Source organism: Hippopotamus amphibius, chromosome 7, assembly GCF_030028045.1.
Source record: "Hippopotamus amphibius kiboko isolate mHipAmp2 chromosome 7, mHipAmp2.hap2, whole genome shotgun sequence".
In the NCBI taxonomy this organism is placed as follows: domain Eukaryota; kingdom Metazoa; phylum Chordata; class Mammalia; order Artiodactyla; family Hippopotamidae; genus Hippopotamus; species Hippopotamus amphibius.
Window position 1 is genome coordinate 114,843,791 of NC_080192.1, and position 21,595 is coordinate 114,865,385.

At 43.2% G+C, this 21,595-nt stretch overlaps 1 long non-coding RNA gene across 1 annotated transcript in view; it reads right to left on the reverse strand.

Annotated features, from left to right (window-relative positions):
• LOC130857780 (uncharacterized) overlaps positions 1-21,132 on the reverse strand; it is a 59,243-nt gene extending 38,111 nt beyond the window's left edge. The window contains exons 1-2 of the long non-coding RNA XR_009054860.1: positions 21,087-21,132; positions 20,478-20,578 (exon numbers count right to left, since the gene is read on the reverse strand). This is a non-coding gene — a long non-coding RNA (uncharacterized LOC130857780). The remainder of the gene's footprint in view (positions 1-20,477; positions 20,579-21,086) is intronic.
• Between the last annotated feature and the right edge of the window lie 463 nt (positions 21,133-21,595).

Sequence of the window (21,595 nt, forward strand, 5' to 3'; positions counted from 1 at the left end):
ACTATACAAGGAAAGTGATATGTTTATTAAGTGATGTTAAAAAAGTGGAATGCAAAAATCATGTGAACATTAAATTTATGTAACTATATTATAATAATGTAATTTCTATATCTGACTGAAGACTGAAAGAAAATGTGGGAGAAGAGAAAGTGGTTGTGTTAAATGGTGGAAAAAATGAGTGATGTTTTTCTTTTTTAAAAACCCTTAGTGTTGTTGTAGACTTATTTCAGTAGTAAATAATTCTTTAAAAAAATACTCAAGTCCCTTAACTTGTGATTGTTTTAACTTTGGGCAGTAAGTCAGAAAATATTCATAACCTAAAGGAAGCCACATCAGCAACTATCCGACCTTGAGCTCAGAATGTGACTTATTGACAGTAGCAGGAGTCAGGTGAGAGGATCTCAAGATAACAGATACGGGAAATAAGTCCAAGAGACAGTGGGGGAAAGCATTTGCGTAGGTTGACTATTTTATGAAAAGGAACAAACTCCCATCCATTCATATGTCTATATTGAGTCTTATGATACCTGTGAACAGAGAGAGAGGGAGAGCATGCGTGTGCATGCACCTATGTGAGTGAGCAAGCCAAAGAGGCATCCTTTGTCTCTTTGAATGCACATTGTCTCTAAAACATTAATGGTCCATTTTGGGGGCTGATCCTTTCCCTGGAGGCAGCTGAGCAACCTACCTGGAGAAATGATTCAAATCACTCCTGATTTTTAAATATTAACCCTCGGCCAAAGTAATTAATCATAGCGTGCCAGCTCTTGGAAGCACTCAAACAAAACGCCCTTTACCCGCAGGAGATGCAGCCATCCCAAGCTACTCTTCCCTTATAATCTTGCCCCAAACTTGCATGGGTATCTCAGGACAAATTCTGGTCGCAGGCTGCCAATGTCATGTATTGGAGTGAAGCAGGCTGACAGTTTGCAGCCTGAGAAGGTTTGTGGAGAAAAGCCTCTGTGCCAGGGTTAATTACAGCTTGATTTAAACCTTAGATTGTGGATGGACCATGAAAAAGGCAGATTGATGACTACTATGCGGTCAGATGAATACAAATACTTAGATCTTTCATGAGGAAAACGAAAACCCTTAGAATTGTCTCCAGGGTACAGACACTGTGGTAGGTCCAGTGAAAATGATAAGTTTTGGTTTAGACAGGACTCCTGTCCACAACCCAAAAGAGTGTGTTAGGGTAACAGGATGGAAGTACAGATAGATTTCAAGTCAATAAACACACGTCACAGAATGAAATATAAGTACCTCAAAGTAATAAATTTTGAGTTAGGTAACCTGGGTTTAAATCTCAGCTAGGCATTCTGATCAACTGTGTGAACTTGGATAAGCGTCTATGATTCGATTTCATTTTCTGTATCATAGGAATGAATAATGCCTACCTCAAAGGCAGGTATGAAGATTAAATAAGATAACACATTTGAGAATCTGTTGAATCCACAATGTGGACTGCATAAGGCAGTGGTTTTCATATTTGGCTACACATTGGAATCACTGGGGGAGTTAAAAAAATATTGATGCCTGGGTCACATCCCCAGAGATTCTGAATTAATTGGTATCATGTGTGGCCTTGGCAGTGGGATATTTAGAATTGTAGAAGAGAAAGAAACAAACCTATAATTATAGTTGGATATTTCAAAACCCTTCTCTCAATAATTGACGGAACAAGTAAGAGAAAAATCAGTAAGGACCTAGAAGACTTGAGCAATGCTATCAACTAATTTGACATAATTGACATCTTAAGAATATTCCACTTAACAATGTCAGAGTACATACTCTTTTCACACAGAAAAATTTCTAAGATAGACCATATTCTAGCTATAAAATAAGGCTTAAGAAATTAAAAAATATCCAAGTCAGAAGAGTGTGTTCTTTGATCACAGTGGAATTAAGCTAGATATTAGTATGAGAAGGATATCTGGGAAATAGCCAATTATTTGGGAACAAATTTACACACTTCTAAATAACCTACAGGTCCAAGGAGAAATCAAAGGGGAAATTAGGAAATATTTGGAACTAAATGAAAACACAACATATCAACCGATGTCTTTAAATACCAACTTAAGCAACTAGAAAAAGAGCAAATTAAGCCTAAAGTAAGCAGAAAAATGTAAATTATAAAGATCAGAGAAGAAATTAGTGAAATAGAAAACAGGAAAACAATGGAGGAAAATCAGTGAAATTAAATCTGGTTCTCTGAGATCAATAAAATTGATAAACCTCTAGCCAGACTAATCAGGAAAAGAAGAGAGAAAAGACACAAATTATGAATATCAGGATTGAGAGAGGTGATATCACTACAGATTCTACAGATATTAAAAGTATTATAAGGGAATATCAAGAACAACTTTGTGCCAATAAATATGACCAAATTAGAGGAAGTGGAAAAATTCTTTAATAGATGCAATTTACTATTTAAGAAAAAAATAGATAACCTGTATAGCTCTACATCTATTAAATAAATTGAATTAGTGGTTAAAAATCTTCCCACAAAAAAAATTTCAGTCCAAGATGGTGAATTCTACCAAATATTTAAGGAAGAAATAGTACCAATTCTATATACGAATACTTCAAGTAAATTGAAGAGGATGGAATATATCCCAGCTCATTCTATGAGACCAGCATTACTCTGATACCAAAACAAAAACATTACAAGAAAATAAAACTAGAGATCAACGTCTCTCATGAGTACAGATGCAAACATTCTTAAGCAAATTCTAGCAAATAGAATCTAACAATATATATAGAAGATAATAAATAATAAGCAAGTGGGCTTACCTCAAGAATGCAAGGTTAGTTTGGTATTTGAAAATCAATCAACGTAATTCATCATGTCAACAGACAAAAGAAAAGCCATATGAATATTTCAATAGATGTAGAGAAATAATTTGACAGAATTCAAGATTTATTTCTGATTTTTAAAAAAGCAACTCTCCACAAAGTAGCAAACTTTTCAACTTGAGAAAAGGCAGCTATGAAAAACCTAAAGCTAACATTATATTTAATGGGAAAGACTGGCTGTCTTTCCTCTAAGACCAGGAACAAAGCAAGGTTGTACACTGTCATTATTTCTATTCAGCAATTTACTGCTTCTAGCTAGTGGAATAAGGCAAGAAAAAAATATAAAAGGAAGTCAGACTGGACAAGAAGAAGTAAAGCTGTCTTCCCTCTCAGATAACATAATTATCCATACAGAAAATTCTATGGAATCCACCAAAAAGCTACAAAACTAATAAATGAGTTTAGCAAGGCTGCAGGATACAAGATCAATATTAAAAATCAACTGTATTTCTAAATACTTTCAACAAACAGTTGGAACTTGAACTTATATAAATATTAGCAATTACAAGTGCATAAAAATATCAACTACTTAAAATTAAACCTCACAAAAGGAGTCTAACACCTGTACATTCTAAAAACATTGCTGAGGGAGATAAAAGATGACCTACATGGACCTATATTGTATTCATGCGTCAGGAGATTCAAAATTGTTAAGATGTCATTTCTCTACAAATAGATCTACAAAATCAATGCAATCCCAATCAAAATCCCACTAGCGTTTTTAAACCCAGAAATTGCCAAACACATAAAATTTAAGCTCATTCTTAAGTTCTTATTTTTCTCAGAAAAAGAATAAAGTTGGAGTTCAAGACTAATAATAAAGCTATAGTAATCAAGACAATGTGATATTAGTATAAAGATAGATCACTGGAACAGAATGGAGAATTTAGAACACACCCACAAATATATACTCAATTGGCTTTTGCACAAAGGTGCAAGGGCAATTCAGTAGAGAAAGGCCAGTCATTTCAATAAATGGTACTGGAACTATTGGATATCCATATGCAAAAAAGTAAACATCATTCCAAACCTTGCATCATACATAAAAATTAACTCAAAATGGATTACAGACCTAAATATAAAACCTAAAATTATAAAACTACTGGAAGAAAACATAGAAGAAAATCCTTGTGACCTTGGGTCAGTTATACCAACAAAGGTATGATACATAAAAAAATTAATAAATGAGATTTTATCAAAATTAAGAACTTCTACCCTTTGAAAGACATTGTTACGAGAATAAAAAGATTGGGAAAAATTATTTGCCAATCATATACCTGACAAAGGACTTGTATACAGAATATATAATGAACTCTTAAAACTCAGCAATTATGAAAACAAAACAAAATCCAATTTAAAAAATATGCAAAAGATTTGAAAGACTCTCATCAAAGAAGATACAAGGATGGCAAATATACACATGAAAAGATTCTCAACATCAGCTGTCATTAGGGAAATGCAAATTAATACCATAATGGAGATACTACTATACATCTATTAGAACAGCTAAAATTAACAATACTGATCATACCAATTTCTGGAGAAGATGTAGAGCAACTAGAACTCTTGTATGTTTCTAGCGAGCAACCAAAATGGTACAAGCACTTTGGGAAACAGTTTGGCAGTTTCTTTTAAAGTTAAATATATACTTACCATACCCACTTCTAGGTATTTACCCAGAGAAGTGAAAACTTATAGGCTTATACTTGTTCATGAAGCTTTATAGCAGTGTTATTCAGAATTGCTTAAAACTGGAAACAACTCAAATGTCCTTCACTGGTGAATAGTTAGATAAACTGTGGTATATCCATATAACGGAATATTACTCAGTAACAAAAAGGACAAACTATTAATACAGGCAACAACGTGGATGAATCAGATAATTATGCTGAGTGAAAGATGTCAGACCAAAAAAAAAAAAAAAAGTATGCTTCCATTTATGTAAAATTCTAGAAAATGAAAACTAATCTATAGTGTCAGAAAGCAGTTAAGCTGTTACAGAATTGGGGGAAGGATTACCAAGGAGCACAAGGAAACTTTAGGGGTGATTAACTTGATCATGATGATAGTTTCATAGACATATAACATATATCAAAATTCATCCTACTATACACTTTTTAAAATTATTATTATTATTTTGGCTCTGCCATGTGGCATGCGGGATCCTAGTTCCCTGAGCAGGGATTCAACCCACCCCCCCACCCCCCCGCAGTGAAAGCTCAAAATCTTAACCACTGGACAGCCAGGGAAGTCCCTTTCCTACTATACACTGTAAACATGTGCAGCTTATTAATGTCAATTATATCTCAAGAAAGCTGTGTAAAAAACAAACAAACAATCAATGTTATCTAGGTGACTCTAATGTGTAGCTAAATTTGAGGACCCTGAACTACCTACCAAACTATCCTATATCCTTTGGTTTTGGCTTAGAAGTTGGCTGCCATTAACTCACAGAGAGTTTTCTATTGTTCAGATTCCAGACTTGTTAGAAATCTAAAACCTACAGGATAGCTACAGAATGAGCGTACAATCCACCAGATAAATTCATTTTCATAGCTCTAGGGCCTTCATTTTAAGCTGCAGGGAAGCACGAGATAAAAATCACTAATCTGAAATGACATACAGCAAGAGGCTCAAGCCTTTACGCTTCCAGGACTATAAATCACCCGCAGTGCAGAGACAATTTTGGAACTGGTAATTTGGTGAAATCACTCTTCCCATCCCTCATAGACTCAGCTTCTGTACTACCCTTACTTTATTAGAGTTTGGTATTTGAACCCACTCCATTTTCTGCTTCTCTTTCCTTTGACCTAATCTGCAGTGCTTCGAAGAAAAGGCACTTGAACGTATTGAAGAAGTTGCTAACTTTGTTAGGCTATGCAAGACTTCCTTAAATGACTACATTTCCCCTTTCCTCTCAATGACTCAGAGAGGACAAACCATAAAAGACCTAAAATTGGCTGAATGAGACCATTCTATCTGCTGTGCAGTTTTGCTCAGAGGCAGGGGGATGACTTAGAGTGGTGTATTTTCACCTGCAATGTGCACATGAATCACCTGTGGAATCCTGTCAAAATACAGAATCCGAGTCAGTAAGAGTGGGGTGGACCCCAAGATTCTGCAGCCATTCCTTGGTAGTGACAATGCTGCGAAGTTGGGTTGCAAGGCGAATGACCTTTCAAAGTCCTTTCACGCATGGGACACTGTGAGGCAATAATTGCCCTAATAGGGTAGAAGAGGGCATTCGAGTCAGAGGGAGGAATATTGTGTTAGCACTGCCTTTGATGACACTCTCCAAGTTATGAAACCCCTGCATTACACAAATGCTTATACATCTGGTAAGGGTAAGGATTCATTTGTTGTGAATAGCTCAGAATGTTTTTTAAAATGTTGATAGACTTTTTCTTACCTTTTACTAAAAAGGATTTGTAACAGATAGAATGGTTTTGTAGGCTATAGTGGGTCAACAAAATTTAAGTCACTTTATCACTGTTGCACCCAACCCCGTCCTGTATGTGCCCCTCCTTTTTTTTTTTTTTTACAGAACATACATAATATTGAAGTATGAAACTCTAATGTTTAATGTACTACATAGCTGATATTTTCAGTTCTTATGACAAATGGCCTGGTTTCTCTTTTAGATAGTGAGAGGATTATATTGCATGTCCTGAATTTTCCTCTTTTTGAGGCAAAGATAGCTTTGGTAACAGCAGCAGTTGCTTCTGATGATTTAGAGTTATAGTAAAATCCCTTGGAAAGAATTGCAGGATAGTACTGAAGCATGGTCATGAATCTTCCTGGGGAAGCTGGCTGCAGTCCTTGGGTGGGTCTTTCTCACCCACTTACTTTCCTCCCCCTCTGCTTTGTACATCACACTGCATGATTTTTTTCCAGAGCAGATTCTTGATTTTTGGAAAGGAACAGAGTAGTTTAGTTTTTCCTAAAAATGACACATTCAAACAAACACATTTCAAATCTCTCCAAATTTGCAATTTAAACCAAGAGTCCTTGATGTGCTTAAAACCAGAGCAGTCTATATTTTCATCGAAATTCTTATTATGAGTAATTTTCCATCTCAGTTTACCTTGCTATTTAAATTAGTTTGTCATGATTTTCAATGAAAATAACTGAGAAAAATGCATCCATAAAAGCTAAGAGTAAGCCTATATTCATAGCCCTGTATTCCTTGTCTAGGATTCCTTATTAAGTGATTACAAGAGCAATTTTCTGTCTTTCAAGTCCATTTTTGCAGAAGAATTGGAATCACCACTGGAATGAATGTGGTAACGAGAGTAGTTCTGTCAACAATCTGTGACACGAGGGAGGGAAGCATAGGAGCTGGGCTGTCTGGATGATGGTTTTGGATGGGGTTTGGGGTTTTTGTTGTTGCCAGAAAACTCATAAGTTCAAAGAGAGTAGAAAAGCATATTGATTAGGTTTGGACTGGTCAAAGACTAGATTTATATCTGAATTTAACTAATGTTTTACACATGGTCTCCTTTGTGTTTGAAAGATGTTGTACCCCGAGTTATTTAAAGACCAGGGCCAGCTGAAAGTAATTCCTCTTCTTGTCTTCTCTCCTCCAAATCATGACCATTTAATAGGCTGGTAGATATTAAATCTCTGGGAACAAAAGGGAGTGTGACTGGCCCATATGACCTGTGATCTCTAAAGTCCCTGTTGGCGCCACAAGTTCTTTGTGGCTTATTTTTCTCCCCAAACCCCCTATTCCAGAGGCCACGTTTGTGGGGATATCTGGAGAACCAAGCTGACCACTTGGCCATCTGCCAATTCATCTTTCTTTTGCTCAGTTTATCAAAGATATTTGGATCTGCTGATGTCAACTTCAGCTCCATCAGTTAATTTTCATTTAAAAATTATGTTGCTAACATTATTAGGTGCATTGTGCCAAGCACTTTACATATATTATCATAGTTAATCCTTATGATACCCATTTTATAGGTGAGAAACCTGAGGCTCAGGCAGTTTCCATAACTTGCTCAAGTCCTCAAGGCCAGGATCCAAAATACAGACAATTTAATCCCAGACATGTGTTCTTAACCACAGTGTATCCTACTTCCTTCATCTGTAGATTTTTATAGAACCTGAGAACTAAAGGAGTTTGAGAAAGGAACAAGAAAACGGACTCTAATGAAGTTGCCTGAAAGCTTCACAGTCATTCATTCATTCAACAATAGTGTGCTCCTGCTCAACTCTTCCAGAAGCATGCTTTCGATTAAAGGTCATAGCATCACTCTATAGCAGACACCTTTTCCTGGTAATGGTCCCCACAGTAATTCACAGGGTAAGTCTTCTGCAGCCATGTTTCTATTTTAAAGCCTGTCCTCCTAGTCAGAGCAGAATGAGTCCCAAGCTGGGTCAATAAGACTCTTTCTACTGGAAATGTGAAATGTGGAAGAAGAGATGGAGAGTTAGCTTCTGATATAACCGGAACTGTGTCTTGCAGACTTAGTGTAACATGAAAACTCAGGAACTGTAGGGAAGCCCTTTTCTTCCACAAATGAGAGTGGGGAGAGGGGAGGAGGGAGAGGGGAGAGGGGAAAGGGGAGGGAAGAGGTAGGAAGGGAAGGGGATGTTAGAGGACAGGAGAGGAGAGAGAGGTGATATGAAGAAGAAGAGGCAGAAACAGAGAGTAGCTGAGACCTGACAGACACGGGACTTTCTGCCAACTTTCCAGTACATGGCTTCAGTTCTTCATGAAGTATCCCTATTTCCTTAAAAACACTCTTTTTGCTTAAGCTGTTTCACACTGGTTTCTGTTCCTTGCAATCAAAATCCTAATTAATGCTCATTTGAACTCCTGCAAGACCCAGGAACTCTGACACTTTTGTATCTTTCCCAGAGCCCAACAGCAGACTCTGCTTTCAATCAATGTTTTGTTCTCCATTCCCTGCTCCAGTGTGCTTCAAACCTCCCCACTTATCTTGAGTCTTTATTCAATCATCTAATTGTATTGCCTGAATCCAGGCTCTTTTCTCTCTTGTTCACCTTACATTCTACCATGAGACTAATCTTATAAAACTTTGTTTTCCCTCACGTGTTACTTTCCAGCGCAAAAATCTTTTAATTGGGTCTCATGGAGCACAGGAGAAGATGGTCCATGTTAAAAAGAGTTCTGTGGTTGGGGCTTCCTAGGTGGCGCAGTGGTTAAGAATCCGCCAGACAATGTAGAGGTCACAGGCTTGATCCCAGCTCCAGCAAGATCCCACATGCCACGGAGCAACTAAGTCCGTGTGCCAAAAAAAAAAAAAAAGAGTTCTGTGGTTAAAGACTCTTAGGGAGTCCAACTTCCCCCTGTATTGACCTTGACACATACACAAACAATATTAAAGGCTTTGAGAAATTCTGTTTATAAAACATTCCACCCCCATCTCCTCCCCCCACCCCACACACACCGAAAAACAAAAACAACTCAGCTTGAATTTGACTTGACATTTCCTTTCCTGGTGTGACACCTCCAACATAAGGGAAAAGGGAAAATATCTACAGAATTAGGGTCAAATGACTTTTTGGCCCTCCACCCACGTGCCCCATATATGACTTATCTGGTTTGACAGACCACTTCTCTCTCAGCTGCAGTCACATGAACCTCATTCTTGCTTCCCGTGCTTTCTGGCCTCTGTGTCCCCTGCACATGGAATGTTCCTTGCCCCCTGCCTCCAAGCTCCAACTCTGCCACGGAGTCTTCTCAAAGCACTCAATTCCACCGTGTGCTTACACTTTTCTCACCTCCTAAAGCCCTTGTGATTTGAACCACAAAGTTTGCATTTGGTCACTCACACATAATCTGTTCCTACCTAATTCTTTCACACCTATATATTTGTCAACCCACGAAGGCTAAAAGTTTATGAAACATAGAAACCATATCTTTTCTCCTGTAATATCTAGCTCACGTCTAGCACAAAAAAGATTTTTGAGAATGATGCATTGCATAAATTGGGCCAACTCCATGACATAGGATGACGAATATCTTCTCTCCATCTGTTCAAGAATGGCCTGGCCATTAGAGGTAAGGATGCTCAAGGCCTAATGCCAGGCTTTCTTGGAAGAACACAAGGACAGCTGAATGCTTGTGAGGAGTTACTTCTGTCAAGGCAGGGTTCTCTTGGGTATAGAACTTTGAAGGGATCCTTATCTGCTTGTAAGGGATGGAAGTCAGCTTGTCTGAAAACAGGGGTGGTGCAGACAACCTTGGCCAGTTAAAATTCAATGCTTGGAAACAGCCTAAATACTCTTCCATATAAAATTGGTTAAATCTATGAGAGCATATCCATAGCACAAAATCATAAATAGCTTTAACGAATCATATTGTAGAAGAATATTTAATGACTTGGGAAAAATTATGATATATTAAGTGAGAAAAAAATTCTAAAAGAGCATATACACTATGTTTATAATTTGGTTAAAAAAAGAATATGCATTGAAACAACATTGGAAAGGTAAAAAAACATGTTAACATTGATTACATCTGGGTGGTAGGATCATAAGTGTTGTTTCTTTCTTTCTTTTTTTAATCCCTTCTTGTACTTTTCCGTATTTTCCTGGTTTTCCACATTGAACATATATTACTTTTGTAATCAGAAAAAAAATAATCAAAAACACAATTCCCTGTTTTTCTCTCTTCTTCCAGCTCTTGCCTTCACACTGAATGCTTCAAGTCAAGTTCAGAGGCCTAGAGAATCCTCTCTCTTTTTACTTTGTGCCTTAACCTCTGTTGGCTGTATTCAGCTTTCTTTTTTGATTAGGCTAACATAGGAATGTCCCAGAATCCACAGATAACCTGGGCACTATCCAGTGTAGGCATCTGAGCTGAGTATAAGGAGCAGATCAAAAGAACCTCTGCGTCTTTCCTTCCCCAGACACGTTCTGACTCCTCTCACTCTGTTTTCCCTCTCTCGCTTGCTTTTCTCCTAGTAAGAAAATGCTGATGAATGTGGATATTAAAACCACATCCTTAAAAGAGACATGGAGGAAAGGCATAGGATTACACAATATCTCCCCATGAGTATGTACAGCTTTACCTGACTACTGCCTAAGAAAGATTCCTGCTCAGCTGGTCTGCTTCTGTGCTGATCAGAGTAAGAACTAGGAAGAACTAAGACTTGGAAGGAGCCTGAGCAGCCAGGAATCGTTATGTTGGAAACAGAAGAGAAAAGGTCCAGGGAGGCAGGGAGAGAGGAAGGGCATCAAGAGCTGGTGTGTGTGTGTGTGTGTGTGCGTGTGTGTGTGTGTGTGTCCGCGTGAGTGAGAGAGAGAGAGAGGGAGGGAGATGGAGATACAGAGAGTGGTAGAGAATCATGAGCTGAGTTTGGGGAGAGTGAAGAGGACCAAAATGGGGCAACTGTGAGTGGAAGAAAGAAATGTTAGATTCAGGGTCGAAAACATACCCAAGCCCTTTGACTTTTTTCTCATGGGACTGGGTAAATAAGTATTTTAACTGACTTAAATGATATATATATACACATATTGATATTATATATTTTATAATATATAAGCATTATTTATAATATTATATATTATATATAAATATATATTTTACACACACACACACACACATACACACACACACATTTGGCCACGTTGCAGGGCTTGTGGGATCTTAGTTCCCTGACCAGGGATCGAACCCCGGCCAACGGGGTCTTAACCACTGGACAGCCAGGGAATTCCCTAAATTATATTTTTATACAGGAGTGCTGTTTCTTCTGCTGTGTTTTGTGTTTACTATGAACTACACAGGGCATCCCTATTCATGTCAAAGGTGAATGCCTTCCTTATGAATGGATATTTTCTATGGAGAAAATGACACAGCCTTACCTTATTTCAATGCTTTTTGCCACTCTCTTGGCACTTGGCGAGCTGCATCAATGCACATACGTTTGTTAAGATGAACGGTGGAGCTGAGCATGCCCCTGCTTTGGAAAAAGGCAATTTGGTTTGTCTCTCCCGTGAACTGGGGTCTCGTATTCAGTCTGGAGCTTCCACCCAGAGCCCTTTGGAAGCTTTGCCTACAGCTGTTTAGGCATGTTGTGAGCTGAAGCCTCAACTCTGTAAAGTCTCTGAGATTCTGTTTCTTCTCAGGACAGGTAAAGCCTCCTGCCTCAGACCCTACTTTGGCCTCGAGCTCCTCTGGTGCAGCCACACAGCTGATACTCCAGGGTCTCTAACTAAAATGTCTGGAAGGCCTAAGGAGCCTCATTTAACTGGTTTATCCTTAGTGCAGAGGTTCCTTGCATAACACTGGCATCTTTTGAGAAGGAATATGTTGGCAGTCAGCCTGGAGGCTGCAATCCCTATGGGAAAGGAAGGCATGTCCTCCAGAAGGCCTGTTAACAGTGGACACACGGGGGCCAGGCAAGCAGAACTATTAACCATCTGCATCCAACGATTGCAGAATTCTGGTGAAATGGCCTGGGGACTGTCCCAAACATCTGGTCCTGCAATATCCTCTACTGACAAGGCGCTTAGGGGAACAGGTGAAGAGAGAAGAGTTTCTTTTTCAAAGTCCTCACTTGTAGGATCCTGTACTTTTGCCTTTACCCTCTCTGGTGCCTCTGTCAAACTGTACAGTCGTCCCTCGGTATCCATGGGGCATTGGTTCCAGGAGCCTCTGCAAATACCAAAATCTGTGGATGCTCAAGTCCTTCATATAAAATGGTGTAGTCCACTGAATACAGTCAACCCTCCATACCTGTGGATTCAACAAACCCCAGATCAAAATGTAATCTGCTGTCCATTGTTGGTTGAATGCCCTGACGTGAAACCCATGAATAGGGAGCGCTGACATTTATTGAAAACAATTCGCGTATAATCGGACCCAGGCAGTTCAAATTCCACATTGTTTGAGAGTCAACTCTAATTGGCTCACTTAGGGCTGGGAGCACAGCTAAAAAGCAGCTGACAATGATGGGAATTGGGCAAGTCAGTGTCATTAGCCCAGGCTTTTATTTACTCTATATGTGGTAAACAAATAAAGTCACTTTATTACCTAACATGTGGGAGAGCCTATCTATCGATCAATCAATCTATCAATCTACCTAGTGATTATGAGCACACAGTTTGTTCATTCCAACTTGACCTGACTTTGCCCTTGAATCATGTGTTTACAGTCAGCTCCAACTTCTCTTTCTGATTCCATTTTCTCCTTTGCTTTTGACCCCAGGCACAGTAAATCCCTCTCTGTCTGGATTATTTTCATTCATTGCCAAAAAAAAATATGTATTGTTTCCCTACCATGTGTCAGGCACTGTTCTGGACATTTAGGATACATTTGTGAACAACACAGAGAAAGATCCCTCTGGGGGTGGGGGTGGGGGAAGATAGATAAACAATAAACATAAATATATAAGTCACATAGTATGTTAGCAGATAATAAATGCTATGGGGACAAAATAGAAGAAGGTTGTGCAGGTTAAAGGTGATCAAAAGGGTCAGGGTGTAGGGAGAGGGCAAGTTTCAGTACTAAATAGGGTGGTCAAATGGGTCTCATTGAAAAGGTGAGAATCTAAAGACTGAAGGAGTGAGAAGGTTGACTAGTAGATTTCTGGGGCAAGAATGTTTGGGTAGAGGGTAGAGCTAGAGCAAAGACCTCACTGTGGGAACACGCCTAGCATGTTTGAATAACATCAAGGAGGCTGGACTCCCAGAATGAGTGAGGAAGGGAGTATCCAAAGAGGAAGACAGGGACTTCCCTGGAGGTCTGGTGATTAGGACACTACGCTTCCACTGCTGGGGGCCTGAGTTTGATCCCTGGTGGAGGAACTAAGGTTCTGCAAGTCGTGCATCATGGCCAAAAAAAGAAATTAATTAATTAAATAAAATAATCCAAAGAGGGAGACAGGGAGGTAAATGATGGGAGGAGTGCGCAGATAACGCAGGATCTCTTCGGACATTGTAAAAACTTTGGTTTTTACACTGAGAGAAATGGGGAGTTATTAAAAAGCAACCTTCATAAGCTGGTACAAGAGTATAAAGCAATTATATTCCAATAAAGAGCTAAAAAAATGCAACCTTAAAAGAAATGGGGAAGGACTTTCCTGGTAGCACAGTGGTTAAGAATCAGTGCAGGGGACATGGGTTCAAGCCCTGGTCCGGGAAGATCCCACACGCCATGGAGCAACTAAGCCTGTGTGCCACAACTACTGAGCTCGTGTGCCACAACTACTGAAGCCCAAGTGCCTAGAGCCCGTGCTCTGCAACAAGAGAAGCCACCACAATGAGAAGCCCGAGCACCACAATGAAGAGTAGCCCCTGCTCACTGCAACTAGAGAAAGCCCGCTTACAGCAATGAAGACCCAATGCAGCCATAAATTAATAAAATTTAAATAAATAAATAAATAAATAAAAATGGGGGAGAGTGGGTTTTTGAAGTTTTGATTAGAGAGTGATATGGTCTAAAGCATATTTGAAAAAGGATCACTCTTGGGACTTCCCTGGTGGTCTCACGGTTAGGACTCCACACTTCCATTTCAGGGGGCATGGGTTCGATCCCTGGTTGGTCCCGCAAGCCCCTGCAGTATGGCCAAAAAAAAAAAAAAATCACTGGTTTCTGTGTTGAAGGCCAGAGTAGAACCAGGGAGACTTGATGGGAGAGCACAGCAGAAATCCAGGTGAGAGATGATCGTGGCTTTGACTAGGACGGCAGCCAAGAAGGTGAGAAGTGGTTGGATTCCAGATGCATTCTGTTGGCAGAGTTAATTCCTGCCAGATCTGATGTGCATGTGAGAGGAAACAAGAATCAAGATAACTCAGTTTTTTGGCCTGAGCCACTGAAAGAAAGAGTTGCCATCAATTGTGATGGGAAAGACTGCAGGTAGATCAAGTTTGGGAAGCATCTCAAGAGTTCAGTTTTGGACGTGTTGAATTTGGAGGTATGGGGCAGACAGTGGGATATTTGAGTCTAGAGTTCAGGGAAGTTCAGGTCTGGACTAGAGATATAAATGTGGATCATGGGTGTATAGATTGTATTTAAAACCATCAAAAGAGGTGGGTAAGGAAGAGCAGAGGGCTGAGGGCTGAGCCCTGGGCATGTCAACATTTAGAATTCAGGGAAAAGAGGGGAAGCCAGGAAAAGAGACCAAGAAGGTAGGAGCAGTGAGAGAGGAGGGAAACCAAGAGAGTGAAGTGTTCTGGAAGCCTAGGGAAGAATGTGTTTCAAGGAGGAGGATGTGGTCAATTATATTAGATGCTATTAATTAATAAGATGAGAACTGAGAATTTGACCACTGGCTTTAGTAAGTCATGGTAACTTGGACCAAAATAATTTCTGTGGAACACTGAGGAATAGAGGCCTGATTTGGGGTTGGTTTAAGAGAGAACTGGAGGAGAGGCTTCCCTGGTGGTCCAGTAGGTAAGACTCAGAGCTCCCAATGCAGGGTGCCTGGATTTGATTCCTGATCAGGGAGCTAGATCCCGCATGCATGCTGCAACTAAGAGCCCTCATGCTGCAATGAAGATCCCCTTTGCGGCAACTAGGACCTGGCACAGCCTAAACAAATAAACAAATAATTTAAAAAACAAAACAAAACAAAAGAGAACTGGGGGAGAGGAAATGGATGTAGCAAGTATGGATGATTCTTCTGAGAAACTTGCTCTAAAGGGAAGCAAACGAATGGGACAGAGGCTGCCAAGGGAAGTACAGTCATTAAAAGGCTTTTTTTTTTTTTTTTTAATGTGGGAAATAATAGCATGTTTGTGTGCTGATGGAAAGAATCCAGCAGAGAGTAATAATTTGCTGTAGGAGAGAAAAGGAAGAATTGCTGAATAATGTCCATGAGTAGGTGAGAGGGATTGGATTGCCTGCACGAGCGGAGGAATTTGCCTTTGATGGTTGGGTCACCTCTGATAGTAGGTGGAAAGGCACAGCATGAAGATGCAATTGCTGGACAGCGGATAAATGTGATGTTGGGCATCTGCAGATTTCTCCTCTGGTTGCTTCTGTTTTCCCAGTGAAAAAAGAATCCAATTAGATCCTTTTAGAATTCAGCTGAGAGTACGAATGGGCAGGAAATATTAAGGGTTTGAGAAGAGAAAAGAAGGTATGAAACTGTCGGCCAGGAGCATAGGTAAGTGAATGGATCAGGCAAACATAAGCATGACTGTTGGGCAGCATTAAGGGTCCATTTACATTTCTCTAGCTAGGAATGGCCATGAAATTTACACTGAGTCGGGAGGGGAGTAAGAACATCGAAGGGGTGGGCAACAGTGAAGGGTGGTGGGATCAGTAGATTGGAGGTTCTGGTGGGGTCAGAGGATGGCTGAGAGCAAGCAAGGAGGTGAGCTGGAAAGATAGGAGGACACATGAAATTGAGATTATGGAGGGATTACAGTTGTGTGTAATTACAACTATGGGTTGAGGGGAGGGAAAATCACTGGAGGAGAGAAATTCAACAGACTGAGAGGCTGGGGTATTGGAAGTGTCAGCTACATGTATACTGAATTACCAAGAGTTAAGACAGTGCTGGAGAGACTGACGGTGAACCAAGACCTAGAATAACTGCAAAATATCGCCTGGGGGTCAGGAGAAGACAGCAGTGATTGACTGGTATAATCTGATAACATAAAATTCAATGTGGTATGCAAGGCAGTGCTTCTAAAGGTGGCAATGAGGAGCAAGGAGGACACCTATCTCACCTCCAGGCCTAGGGATGAGGGCTGCGAGAGAAAAATCAGGCCCCACTGGAAAAAGCTGTGGGGGCAGCAGCAAACTCAGGGGAGAGCTGGGTGTCCCGTAGGAAAAGAAGTAAAGAGGATGCTCAGAGAATGGGTGGAGGATAAAAGAAAGTTTGCTAATCATGGATTATGAACCCAGAGGTCATGGAGGAAGAATTTCAGGAGTTGGGGAGGGTGGGAGAGGCCACGGAATAGGGGAAAGACAGAGCCCCTGGGAGCCAAGGAGATTTTAGGATGGACATAACAGAAAGGAGGACACGATGAGATTAGTCCCGTTGGATACAAAGCAGGTGATGGCAGCAAGGCTGAGTGCTGGGATTTCAGGGGCTCCTGATGATGCGGGAGGTGAGAGGAGGCTCTCCGAACAGAGTGTGCCCCTGCCCCAGCCTGGCAACTCCCCGAAGGGGCCTCTCCTACCCCTTTGCTGTTCTCTAATTTGTCGCCTTCTCCAAAGGCTGCACCTAGCAGTTGTGACAATTCTGACCGCCATGTTATCCAGTGGTTTTGAAAGAAGTTGGATAGATTTTCCTGTCTCTGATAACTGAATTTCCTGTTTCTCTAAAAGCCCTAAAAGTACTTCATCACATTCATGCCCTCCACACCCCAGAGTACACATCCGGGGCTCTTGTTGACACACTTGTCCCATGGACGACTGCCAAAAAGGTCCGAGTTCAAATATTCAGAGCTGAAACTCTCCCAGATGGGCATCTGGGGAAGGCTGAGGCAGCCCCGAGGGCTATCAGACAGTCCGTCTAAGGCCATCTCATCCCTTCTCATGTCTCCATACAAAACCTTTTCCCCTCTCTGCCTGCACAATAAACTGCTTCGGCAGGAAAGATTCCAAGTTCAGGGAAGATGGTTTTCCCTCCTGAGGTCCACATTTCAGAGAACACAGCTGCTCACCATCTTGGTGAATGAGATCGTGCTTCAGTTCCTGGCTGCTCAAACCCCAGTTAATCACTTGGTCCTCGTCTTCATTCAGTTCCTCTTCTGGGCTCAGCTCTGTCCTGGTTGAAAGCCAGACCCATTCCTTCGGGCTCGCTCATAGCCTGAGTCGGCAGCCTTCTAATCACCTCCAGGGTTTGCTTCTGGACATTCTCCAAGGCACTTCCAGAAGGAGGTTTGGGGAAGGCAGCCCAGGATGCTAATAGAAGCATAGAGTTTGCTAAGTTAAATGAAAGGATGAGCTCCTGGCAAACAGGTGATGTTCTGACATCCATGTCATCTGTTCGAACACCAATTTCACATCTGTGGTCTTCTAGGACCTCAGAAATCTGCTCTGCTCTGGTACGGCCTGACACCTTGTCTGGGGGAGTCCCACTTTCTCTCCTGCCCTCACTTTAACTTTCTTCAATTATTCTACCTTAACCAGCTCTCCAGAAAAGATATTCAAACTGGAACATGACTAGTTAGATTCAACAGTTACCTCCTTAGTGAATAACTGTGTTTTAGTGAGGGAGGTGGGGCTCAGCAAATTCAAATGCCAATGGACCAAGCAGGAGGGTGGGAGTAAAAGACAGGATGGGATGGCTGGGACTGGGGCAGACCACAGAGTACATGTCAGTGTGGTCTGATCTTAAGATTTGGGAGGAGAAGCTAAAAAATCCAGATATTTCTGTACAATCTTCCAATTTTAAATGTTTGGTAATTAGCTTTCAAAAAATGCTAGGAAAGCCAGACATATATCTTTGGGTTGCCTTGGCCTGTAGCCCAAGGTGAGATAGCAGTGACCTGTGTAAATTTAAACACACATCTGGTTCTGTGTTACGCACAATGGTTCTTTTATGGTTGATTTTTAGTAAGAAGGCCACTTGGGGATCCCTGTGGTCCTGAAATCACATAGGAAGGGCTGACTTGGGTGACTGCATCCAGTCCATTCAGAGTCCTCCTCGTATAGACAGTATACTCCTCTATACACTAGGGTCTTGGGGTAGGTTGCCTGGCCCCCTCAGGAAAGCCATTGAGTTCAATGAGACTGCAATCACTCTGGCCTGCTAGAGGAGGGTGGGTGTTACTGTAATGTCTTCCTCACCGAAAGGCAACTGAAGTCTGAAGTGGAGTCCTTCCAATCTCTGGTCGGAGAGACCATCCGAGTTGATTACCCTACAGCAGAGGTTCCACATGTAACCACTGTGAGTCAGATCCCTGGGTTCGAAACTCTTCTCTGCTAATTAATCTGATCTTATTTTTCTCAACTGTAAAATGGAATTAATGGTACATTCTAAGTAGGATTCAGTGGGATGAGCTGGCCAAGTGCTTCCTTGGCACAGGGCCTGAAGAGTAAGCACCACCATTGGAAGAGGGGCGGAACTTCATTTTTATTTTTTATTTTTTGGAACTTCAATTTTAAACCGGGGCTTTATTTACTATTTAGTTCAAGCTTCTTTTTACAGTCACATTTGAAAACCGGTGGTTCAGATCTGTCTGCCTCATCATCTCCAAACCTGCTTTGCTCTTTGCCACTCTCTCCCGGAGCCATCAGATCTCCGAGTTTCCTGGGGACAATTTTTGTGTCTGAATCCCTTAGCCTCAGGCGGTGGAACTTCATTAACCTTCCCCCCAGTGAAGTCTTTTTGTGTCCAACAGACTCATTCTCAGCGAGCTGCACCCTATCCAGTGCCAGGCTCAGAAGACTGTCTCAGAAAGTCCCACTAAGCTCCTGGGAACCAGCCTGCTGGGAAAGCAACTCTTTTCTGGTGGGGCTGCATCCCCTCTCCGCATATATGTAATCCCAGCCCTTCTTTCCCCTCTTTTAGATTTACTCTGCCTCCAGCCTGTTCCCCACCAGCGTCCCCCCGCCCCCTCGAAACAAAGAGTGCTATCAAAAATTAAGAATCAAAATTTACATTTAAAAATGTGATTTAGTTTGTTGCCTTCCAACCTAAGGTAGCATCCCGCATCCATCTTGAAAGAAGAGTTGCCATTTCAGGAAGACTGGCCACAGCCTGGGGTCCCTGGGAGAGGCCTTTAAAAAATGCCAGGGGAGGGAGGAAATGGTCTGCGACTGGGAATTCGGGAGGTGTATCCAGAGTAGCGAGAAAACCCGTAGGTTAGGCAGTCAGGGGGGTCTCGGGAGAGGAAAGGGAAGCCAGGCCTCTGATAGAGATGGAGACTGCCCCTCCCAGCTCGGAGAGCAGCTTGCAGCGAAGCGACGGCCGGAAGTGCTGGGCTCAGAGGAGGGTGGGTGGGGAGGGGCTGCCTGAGAGCTGTGTCTCGCCGCTCGCTGGGCAGGGGTATTTATAGCACCTGTGTGCCTGGACCTGTCTCCACCTGGATTTATGCGGTCTGTGGCCAGAGCGTGTGTGGGGAACGAGGGGAGCACATCCTGCGACAAGGGCTGATTTTCGGCCTTGGGACTCTGGCTGGAATGGAAGTTACAAAATCAAAACAAGGGGCCATCTGGGGGAACACCGAGGCAGAGCGGCTCTTCCGTGCTGCAGAGCAGCCGGCGGTTAGGCCCGGTGAAACCCGGGGCTTTCCAACCCCACCTACTGTTACATTTCCCGCAGCCGTGGGCGTGGGTGAGGCGGGTGTGGGCGGCAGGGGAAGTGGATCCCACCCTCCCAGTCGCCTGGGGGCTCTGGCTTTCCCTTTCTCGCTGCTCCTCCAAAGGGTTAAAGCTGAAAGAATGTTCGCTCTCCCGTGGGGTGGGGGTGGGGGTGAGGGATCTGCACTTTGAAAGAGGAGCCCAGAGAGCACGTGGTGGGCCACGCTCTGTTCAGACCAGCATGTGGAGTCCACGTCTGCGGGCCCACCATCCGGGTCCGCACCCTCAGCTTCCCCTAATCGCTACGTGCTTGGTTGCTCTTTTGCGATGACATCATTTAAAAAAGGAAATAACTGTCCTTTAGGTTTTTCAAGCACCTAGAGGGCAGATAATCCCGAGGAAGAGTCTACCTCTGGTCCTTGAGGCAGCCGTCTACAGTGCCTACCTGTAAAGCCGCCCTGACTGCTCCTTGGCAAATTAGTCTGGAGAAGAGGCCCTGGGCAGGGTGGGCGGAAGATCCAGCAAAGTTAAGGACAGCAGCGATACCTAGAGACACGAAAACATCCTTGACATTTCTCCAGCACGTTCCTTTTCTCATTTAACCTCAAGGTGGCACAAATGAGGTAGCATAGTGTTAGCGTGACCATTTCACAGGTGGAGAAACTGAGGCTTAGAAAGGCAGAGGGGCGTGCCCCAAGGTGACGTAGCAAGGGCCACCTCCCGTTTCAAACTCAGATTCTGGGGACCCGCGGGGGTGGGCGGCGGCCGGGGAGGGGGCGCGGTGGGGGCCGAGGAGGCGGGCGGGCGCGGGGCGGGAGCGGTTGGGCGGCCGCGCGGGGAGGAGCCGGGGCCCGGCGGGGGAGAGGGGGGCGCCGCGCAGGCCCGGGGCCGCTCGAGGGCCGGTGTGGTCGCCCGGGACGAGGGGCGGCCGGCGGCGAATCCGGAGCGGGACGGAGAGGCCGGGGCAGCTGCCAGACGCGGCTGGTGACTGGCCCGCGCCGCCGGCCCCCACCTCCCGGCCGCGCTGCGGTCGGGCAGCGAGCAGGCCACATACCGCGCGGCGCAGAGGAAATGGCTGGAATTCCTCCCGCGGCGCCTCGCGCCGGCCTCGGGGAGGGCGGGGCGCTGGCGAGGGCTGCCCCGGCTCCCGGCCCCGCGCACCGAAGTGGCCGCCGCCGCCGCCACTCACGGCCAGCATCTGCGCTCCCAGGGCACGGGAAGGGGCACAGGCTTGGCCCCCGCAGAGACTCCCCGGCGCTGCCCAGCCTCCTGCCTCCTTAACCTGTCTCTGGCTCAGGTTGTCTGGACCGGACACCTGGGGAGCGGACCTGCACCCCTGCTCAACCCCGTGCTGAGTCCCCCTGCTGCCTCCCTGCTGATCAGGCATCAGGCCCCAGCGTCGGGGATGGCGCACAAAGCGCTCAGCTTGCGAGGGGCCTAGCAGAGCGCAATGCTGAAGCTCCGGGCGGTGAGGCCTCTGCAAGTCCCAGCCTACGCTTTTGGAAAGCCATGGCCACTGGTATCTGCAAATGATCGAGGCTATTTAAATGTTTGTTAAGTGAA